The following is a 9,425-nucleotide window of genomic DNA, read 5'->3' as shown; positions in this document are numbered from 1 at the left end:
TTGTTTTAAATAGAAAAAAATATATATATTACCCCACATAAATATTTTTTTTGTCATATTTGTAGTATTTATATAATATAAAATATCTCTCTATATATATAAACACGTTTATATTTAAAATATAAATATAATAGTAAAAATTACATACCACATGTAACAAAAAATAGACATTTCAATATAAAAATGTTGTACCTTTTAATTAGTTTCTTGTTATATTAACACTTGTACTATTAATATTTTCAGACGTCTGAAGTTTGAGAGAAAAAAAAAACATTTCTGCATTTCATTGGAATCCAGTTTAATTTGTCATATTTACACTTTATAAAGATGGTAAATCAAAATTAATACAGATTTTTTTTAATGTAGTGAGAGGGGTAATTCTCAATTCCTCCATTTTCTGTGAGAAGCTTAGAAGTGGAGATGCTGGAGAGAGGGATAATGTGTCTGGTGAGATGGGCTGTGGCGTTTCTGGTGGCTGAAATATGTTGTCCTGGCTTCCCTGGCTGTTTTCCAGAAAGTCGTCCTTGGTATAGACAAGTCCCAAGACGGCACGGTCTGAGGGCAAGGAGTATTCAGCCTCCGTGCACCCTTCAGGAACTTAACGATCAGGTCGTTTCTGCCGATCGATTGGCCAGCTTCGAGAGAATGGTTCGCCGCGATAGTTGCCACATATACAGTACTTTGAGCGTGGAGGGGGCACGCCCCTTATCCAGCAGCTCTTGCAAAAAGGTTAGCACGTGGGACACGTCACATGATATCAGGTCCAAACTTTGTGCAGAACACCAGTTAAGGAAGACTGATCATTTTAGGCTGTAAAGCTGCCTTGTAGATGGCGCTCTTGCCTCCAAAATGGTATTGCTTACTCTCGCTGGGAGCTGATTAAGCTCCCGTCGAGGCACCATACATGAAGACTCCACAGCTCTGGCCGAGGATGCCAAATCATGCCTTTCGCCTGTGAGAGAAGGTTCCTCCTCAGCGGAATGGGCCACGGGGCTGCTGCTGAGAGCTGCACTAGCTCTGGGAACCAGGCCTGGTTCCTCCAGAGCGGGGCCACTAGGAAGAGAGAGCACTCTGCCCTCCCGAAGACTGACCAAATCTCTTGAAACGTTTGAGGGTGTAGCACCCATTCGTCCGGGGCTACCTTGCCTCTGGACAGCATGTCTGCGCCAAGGTTCAATCTGCCCAGCACATGAACCGTCCTTAACGAGAGGAGTTCTCTCTGTGCCCAAAAAAGGAGGCGACGAGCCATCCTGCAAAGAGTGTGTGACCCGAGGCCGCCTTGGTGATTGATATAAGCCACCACCGTCATGCTGTCCGACCGGACCAAGACGTGGTTCCCCTTTAAGGCTGGAAGGAAGGTTTTCAGGGCTAAGAAAACCGCCAACATTTCTAGGCAGTTGATATGCAGGCGTTGCTCCAGGGCTGACCAGGAGCCGAACGCCGGATTACCCTCCAACAGGGCGCCCCAACCCGAGTTGGATGCTTCCGTTGTGACTACCTTCCTTCTGGAGGTCAGGCCTAACCTCATTCCTGTCTGGAACAGGTGAGAGGTCATCCAGGGGGCCACAACCTTGATACAGTGGTGGTCTACCCTGACAGGAAGCTGCCCCAGGCGCCAGGCGTGGGGTGGAACACAGGCTTTGAGCCAAAACTGAAGGGGCCGCATGTGAAGCAGGCCCAGAGGAATCACAGAGGCGGCTGCCGCCATAAGGCAGAGCAACCTCTGAAAAACCTTTAGGGGTGTGTCGTCCCCGGTTTGAGAGACGCCGCCAATCACTGAATAGTCAGGGATCGTTCCTGTCCGCATTTGGGCAAAGTCTAAAATTGTTCCCAGAAAGACAGCTTGCTGTCTGGGCAACAGCTGACTCTTGTGCAGGTTGATGATCAACCTGAGGCGCTCTAAGTGGCTGAGTAACAGCTCTCTGTGAGGAGCCAACTCCCGTTCTGACCTGGCTAGAACCAGCCAATCGTCGAGGTAGTTCAAAATACGGACTCCCATCTGTCTCAGAGGGGAAAGAGCCACATCTATGCACTTCGTGAAAGTGTGCGGGGCCAGAGACAGTCCAAACGGAAGGACTGTATATTGATAGGCCACTCCCTCAAACGCGAATCTCAAGAATGGTCTGTGATAGGGGGCTATGTGGATGCATTTGCATTCGCGTGAGTGTGTGAAAGAGTGTGAAGAGGAAATTTGCTCTTTATTGTATGTGGGTCCACTATCACAGCGGTAAAACATTTGGGTACGCGCTGCACCTGCAGGATGTGACCCGCTGGAAACAAAACTCCATTGCTCAGAGGTGCTCGGAGGGATGGAGGATGAAAGCGAGCTGTTTTTCGGGGCGTTCCGGCCGAGGTGAGAACAGAGCCTCTCCTCTTCCTCCCTAGCGCATCAGGATGGTTTAGACGGCTCGGGGTCCAGTACAACTCGTGGAAGTGTTTCGCCGTCTGGGGGCGCTGCTGCAGCCCAGGCTCAGGGCAGGCAGGAGACACATGAAGGACACAGCATGGAGGTACAAAATGACTTTAACACCGGACAAGGGAATATAGGGCAGACAACACTATAAATACTGAACTAAACGAGGGATAATTAACGAACACAGGTGAATCAAATTAACCAATAAGACAATGGAGAAAACTAGGTCATGGAGCACATGGGGAAAAAAACACACAGACAGTCCATGGCCGTGACAGCTTGAGATTTCTTGAAGGCAATGGCCAATCAGAGGTGTTAATACAACTTCATTCAAATAAAATGAAGGTCCCAGAGACATACAACAGCTCAACAACTCCTAGGTTTCAGTTTCTTTCTCTACTGAGTACTTCTTCTCCTCTGGCATTTAATAGCAGCTTGCATCCAAATGCTTTGCACTACTGCCATATTCCTGGTTTACTCTAATGTTTATTATATCATATATTCTTCTCATCAGCCCTGTTCTTGTTAAAACTCTGTAAATACATCTTCTGCCTTGTTCATTCACTCCCCATTCTAATATATCCTTTACTCTTGTTAATCCCATTTTCCTAATTCTTTCATCATGTTTTCTGTTTGTTCTTCACATTGTCTGTCTGCACATAATAAGCACATGTTCTAGTTTCTAAAACCTCACAATGATCACAAAGACCATTTAGGTGTTTGCCTAGAAAAGTTGAAAGTTTCCTGGTTTTGTATTTGAGAAGCATGCGCAAAATGGGTGTGTGCAGGGGCCGAAGACTGTGTACTGGTAGATGCCATAACTACACCATTCTGCTTCTGAATCTTTCTCTATTGACATCCATTCAAAAGTAGCTATGTTAATAGCTGAGTATTAATGCTTTTGTAAGCAACATATTCATGATAGATACAGACAGACAGATAGGGAGTGTGTGAAAAATTGAAGAAATAACTAAAAGAGATTATTGTTTTGTACAATGGCAATTTACCAGCATGTTTATTCTTAGACCAAAATTAATTTGACATAAAACTCTTTTTACCTTCCAATAATTTTTTTTTGCATAAAACGTGCTTACCACTTTTCTCATGTGCTCCTTTCAGTCACAGCATATGATGATCCCTTTCTAAATATATACTCACTTCACAAAAAAGGGAGAAAAAAAAGGTTTTGTAGATCAAGGGAGTTACACATACATTGTACCCCACTCTCCCTATAAACATTTTACAATGAAATGCATCAAAATATATAAACGCATTGATCTTTGCACTTGTGGGTCACATTAACCTTTTAAAGCTGAGAGTCCAATAAATGCAAATCATTTAAAACATGGGTGTACAATCCTATTACTGGAGGGTCAATGTCCTGCAGATTTGAGCTCCAACCAGCTCCAACACACTTGCCAGGAAGAATCTAGCAAATCTGAAGACCTTGACTGTATCCGAAATCACCCCCTATACCCTCATTCACTATTCCCTACATTAGGCCACTAATACAGTTCACTTAACGGAATGAATGAAAACGAGTGAGTGAATTCGGAGGACTGCCGCTTTTTCATAGTTTGTGCTTGCTGTTTAATAATCATTTGAAACTGGCAGCTCCAGTAATAAGATTAAAGGATTTATCTTGAACTCTGTCATGGAAATTATAGGCCTATATAGACTCTGGTTAAACAATTTAATAATCAATTTACAATTTGTACCTGTGCTGTATTACACCGTGGACTATTGCTTTGTAAAATGAATGGATGGATGATTCAGATGTGGGCGCTATCTTCTGGTGGGATGCAGGAATTCTGGGTATTTTCTAGCCATTGAGCGTGCACTGGTTGTACACTTGTTTTTGTGGTGCATTGTGTGATTGAATGAGTGCACTCGAGAACGTCCACTATGGTTTCGGACACCACTAAAAATGGATGTCCCCTCAAATGCCCTATTTGAGGGTATAGGGAGCGATTTCGGATACAGCCCTTGATTAGCTGGTTCAGGTGAGTTTAATTAGGGTTGGAGCTAACCTCTGCAGGATAGTGGTCCTCCAGGAACAGGCTTGGACACCCCTGATTTAAAAGACTGGGCTCCTCTTCCTGAATAACAGAGATGAAGAGATTTTTCACACGGACACTGCTTTTACGTACTTTGCTGCAGATCTCTCTCATGCTTTCTTCCTTAGTTGAAGTCAGATGTGTGATTTTAGAATACATTTCTTCATTAATGACCTGCTCCTGAAGCAGTTTGTCTGCAATGGCGTTCACATTCTTAACACTTTTAATAAGAGCACACCAATTTCTATCAAAAAACCTAACTTTATCAAAGTTGACAGACACTTGTGGTTTTGTTTGCATTTCTCCATGTTGGTACAAACTAGACGCATCTTTGCTTGTAATTGTTTTGTCTAGTTCTTCTTTCCAAATTGTTGCAGTCCAAACTGATTTCAGATCATCCACTCGGCTGAGAGACATTTTGATGTCATCGACCACAGGATGTTTGACCTTAAAGAAGTTTGGATCGATGTCTCCTCTTAATTTGATCTCTTCGGGTTGGACTGAAGCACCAGAAACCTCAAGACTGTGTTGTTTCATCATCCGCAGTGGGGTTTCAGGTCTTGGACATTTGATTGGTTGACTAGATTTTTCCTCAACCTTAATTTTTTCTTTAAAAATTGAATCTGATGGGAAAAAATACACATGGAGAATGATGGGGTTCTTGTGTGTCATGAAGATAAGTAGATCACAGTGCACTTTCACTGGTATCCCTAGTTTCATAAGAACTGTTTTAGGAGAAAAATATGGCTGGAGTATTTTGGCATGAAAACGTGTCAACTCCACTGATTCAAAGGTTAATCCATCATCTTCAACATTGAGGACCTTTACACTTTCTGTGAAAGAGCGGTCCAACTCTGCTAAACAAGCGTAATGAGGTAGATGGGCCTCCTCCAGTTTCCCTGAGATCACGGTCACATCAATCACAGGACCAATTCGCTCACACTGAAGTCTCTCCAGATCTGCTCTGAGGGAACGTCCATCCACTGCACGGTACTGGAGAGTGACATCACCAGCACAGACCCATCGCATTCTGGTCCTGCTGCACTCGAATCAACCCGCCGGAGTGCTGATCCTGAACTCTGACCCTCCTTCATCTGTACAGACTGACGGCTCCACCTGAACCCACTGATCAGAGTCAACAATGTGAACACAAGACTGACACACTGGGAGCGGCTGAAGATTCAGTCCAGACTGTTCAGAGTCAGAGATGGTTGGCCTACAGACAGAATGAAATATATACAGTGGCAACAAAAAGCATTTGGACATTTTTAGACACTGTTAGACCTTGCCGACAAGCTGTCAGAATTGAATTAGATGTTCTAATGTTCCATGTTACTGTCTTCTGCCATTTTGTAGAGTACCCCAGAACGTAATCAACGTAATGAGAGTTGTTTACGTTCAGCATGTGCGCGCTGTCTACTGAACGTAAACAACACTGATTACGTTGATTACGTTCTGGGGTACTCTCCAAAATGGTGGAAGACGGTAACTCGGGGAGAAGAACTGCTGAATAAATTATGTTATTGTTTTCTTTGCGCACAAAAAGTATTCTCGTAGCTTTGTAAAATTACGGTTGAACCCCTGATGTCACATGGGCTATTTTACCGATGTCCTTGCTATGTTTCTGTGCGTTAACCATGGTAATATCATTGCTGTCTATGGAGGGTCAGAGCTTTCAGATTCCATCAAAAATATTGTAATTTGTGTTCCGAAGATGAACGAAGGTCTTACGGGTTTGGAACGACATGAGGGTGAGTAGTTAATGACAGAATTTTCGTTAATGACAGACAACATTTTTGGGTGAACTAACCCTTTAAGATAAAATGCAGATCCAGTATTCTGATACACGTGTTTTCTTTCTCAATTGTTTACGTTAAGATATAATCATGTTTACAGGATATTTGCCAAGACACGTATTTTGCTGTAATTGTGTCTGTATTTGTTCATTCAAGCACAAAAATAAGCAAAAGAGAACTCGATTAAGTATTCGCGCACTGACTGAGACCCAGCTGTCTGTGTGTGCATGCTTCGGATGTGTACGCACAGAAAACTTCTCACACAGCACTCGACACTTCCGTCAACTGTCCCGAGCGTTATGCTCGCCTCATTATCGAGCCCTGACAGGTGAGTTTGAAGGAGAATGCATGCGTTGGCAGTAATGTATAGACGGACATTGTGTGAAAATGTGGACCGTGCCAAAATAAAGATGCCTATATCGTATCGATGTATCAATCCATATCATTGGATCGTTACACCCCTAATGTCTAGTCATTTACATCAGTGTAGTCACCCCTCATGCCCTTCATCATGACCAGCTGCATTTGTGACCAGTATTCATCATGTTCATTTATGATATAAATTAATCATGCACTAACAATATGTAAAGGAACTGGCTATTGTAAACGTATAAATTCTGATTTTGGTGTAGTTCTGACTGCATGCTGAAAGGTGTTATCATGGCTTTAATGTTAATTCTAGATTACTTTTGTTGGTATCTAGACACTTCATGAAATCTCTGGAAGAGGATTTTCCAGTCAGAGCTGCTTAACGCTGAGCGTGGAAAAGTAAGAGAGATTTTTGAGAGAGATTCAGTGTTCCGTCTATGCCTTATATCCAACCTAAAAAAACAACAACAACAACAAGTTAAACATATATGATAATGCAAATACACGTATTTGCCAACATCTGGGCGATGTACTCTTTTAAAGGACATTTGGAATGTATTACAAACACTGAATATACTGCATGTGCAATGCTTGAGTATGTTTTTACTGTAAATACTGAATTTTATTGGCTCATTAAAATACAGCATAAAAATAAACATGAAATTCCATGTGTGCAGGGCAACATGAAGTATAATACCTGATGTCTTCATTGTAAACGAATACAATGAACCTTGAGAAGAGACTTCTAGGATTGTCGCTGTATTCCTCAATACTGGCAAAACAGAATAAAAGATGAAAGACATAAATCTCATAGCCAAATATCAGTATTGATCTGTAAATAGTATGAGTAGAAAGAGAATAACAGAGTATATGAGAAAATTTGAAGGCTGTTTCCAATAAAAATATTCTTCATTGAGTTCATTTAGGGAAAACAGTGTGGGAAAAAAAAATCCTGATTATTTTTTGTAATGTCTTGATGATACAAAAGAAATCAATAGAAATCAGTGTATGCCTATTCCTACCTGAGCTGCTGTAGACTGGTACAGGTCTGGACAAGGGAAATGATCCCAGAAGCCCAGCTCTCATTAAAGCTGACCACCTTCAGATCCAACTTTTTCAGACCGCCAAAGTAAAATGAAGACAGCAGCAAACTGACAAACTCATCAAGAGCTGAAGAGCTGCAAAAATTAATTGTTACATGTATGAATTAAAGTAAAGCTACTGATGAGACAAATAGCCAAATGAATTGAATAGCCAAATTAAATTAATAATTTCATTACTCTTCAGCAAATTGTCCTGCCTTGCTGAGTCTCTGTAAGAAGAGTGTCCAGTCAGTGCTGGATATCTCTGATTGTGGACACGTAAGACTGATGTTTAAGACTGCTGGAAATTATGGATTCTTCTCTGAGGAGCTCAAAGTCAACCTGAAACAGACAGAAATAAAGAGAAAAATTTGATAACAGCATTGTACACTCAATATGAATGATTTTGGTTGTGTTCTGAAACATATTATGCTATTTTTATTAGTTTAAGTACAGTTTAATTGTAAAAATGAAATGTAAAATGAAGAAAAAAGTTAATTACAGGTAATCTTCCTGTGCAACAGACAGGTCAAGTGACCACCTGGGACTCTCACCCCTGTATTCATCCTCCTGAACTCTACAAGTCAGAACAAAAACACTAAATATTGGTATAAAATTTTTTTTTTTTTAATAAAAATCACAATTTATAGAACACTTTAAAATAGCATTAACTATGACTGGTTAGAGATGAAAAAGTTACAGTACTTCAGTTCCTGCAATGATTTGAATTCACAGAGAGTCTTGATTAAATCTCCAAATTCAGGCAGATGGTCCACTGACAACCTATAATAAAAAAATATCATTCAGATCTAAATTTTATATCGTTGATTATGTAGAGGAATTCTCACCCTCTCTCAGACACACTTATGGAGTTAAAAGGGCCCTTTTTACTGGCATGACTTTTAAATTTTCTGTGTAAACAACATTCTATGAAAATACAAATTTCCAAATATAGTATACTGCATTGACCCGAATATAAGACAATGTTTTTTTCTTGGAAATACATCTGAAAAAACACAGTTGTCTTATATTCAGGGTCTAGACTTTGACATGTCAATAATACACCCACAACAATAGGTGGCGCCAAATACGCATAAAACGAGTGTGCCATGAAATACGTAATGTAATGCGTGTTGTAAAGATCGCGAGTAAAAACAAAAGAAAAAGAAAACCTTACAGCTGCATGAGTGGTGACTGTCACGTTAGCCTGATGGGACCAAACTCCCTTTGTGATTTTAAAGGTCCCATATTGTCAAAACTCAAATTTCCTGGCTTTTTTCACGATAACTGAGGTCTAGGGGCTATTTAACTACCATATAAGTTTCAAAACAGTCAGTCCACAGTAAAATGCACACAGCCTGCATAAAGTAGCTGTGATTTTTCACGAACCGTTGTGACTAACGTAAAAAGTTGACGTCAGAACTACACAGTCACTGCCTTCACTCACCACCCCGAGCACTGCCCACCGTCCCACTCTCCTTTTGCCAAACCCCCAGACAACATCGCGTCCATGCCATTGCTGAGCAACAACAACACGGAAACATGTCGAAAAAAGGTTAACTTTAATCACGAAACCAGATCGACCGACCTGTAACATTACACTCTCACTCAAAGGATGGACGATCTGACAGGATTGTAACTATGAGGTGGATCACATCTAACGTGTATAGTAAAAGACAAACTCACCGTGTCTATCTAGTCATGATGA

At 41.3% G+C, this 9,425-nt stretch overlaps 1 pseudogene; it reads right to left on the bottom strand.

The window, feature by feature from the left end:
* Positions 1-4,068: 4,068 nt before the first annotated feature.
* Positions 4,069-9,425, bottom strand: part of LOC107660304 (NACHT, LRR and PYD domains-containing protein 1-like) — a 16,434-nt pseudogene continuing 11,077 nt past the window's right edge.

The sequence above is a fragment of the Sinocyclocheilus anshuiensis genome, unplaced genomic scaffold (assembly GCF_001515605.1).
Source record: "Sinocyclocheilus anshuiensis isolate Anshui unplaced genomic scaffold, SAMN03320099.WGS_v1.1 scaffold850, whole genome shotgun sequence".
Taxonomy (NCBI): Eukaryota; Metazoa; Chordata; class Actinopteri; order Cypriniformes; family Cyprinidae; genus Sinocyclocheilus; species Sinocyclocheilus anshuiensis.
This window is presented reverse-complemented; position numbering and strand designations above follow the sequence as displayed.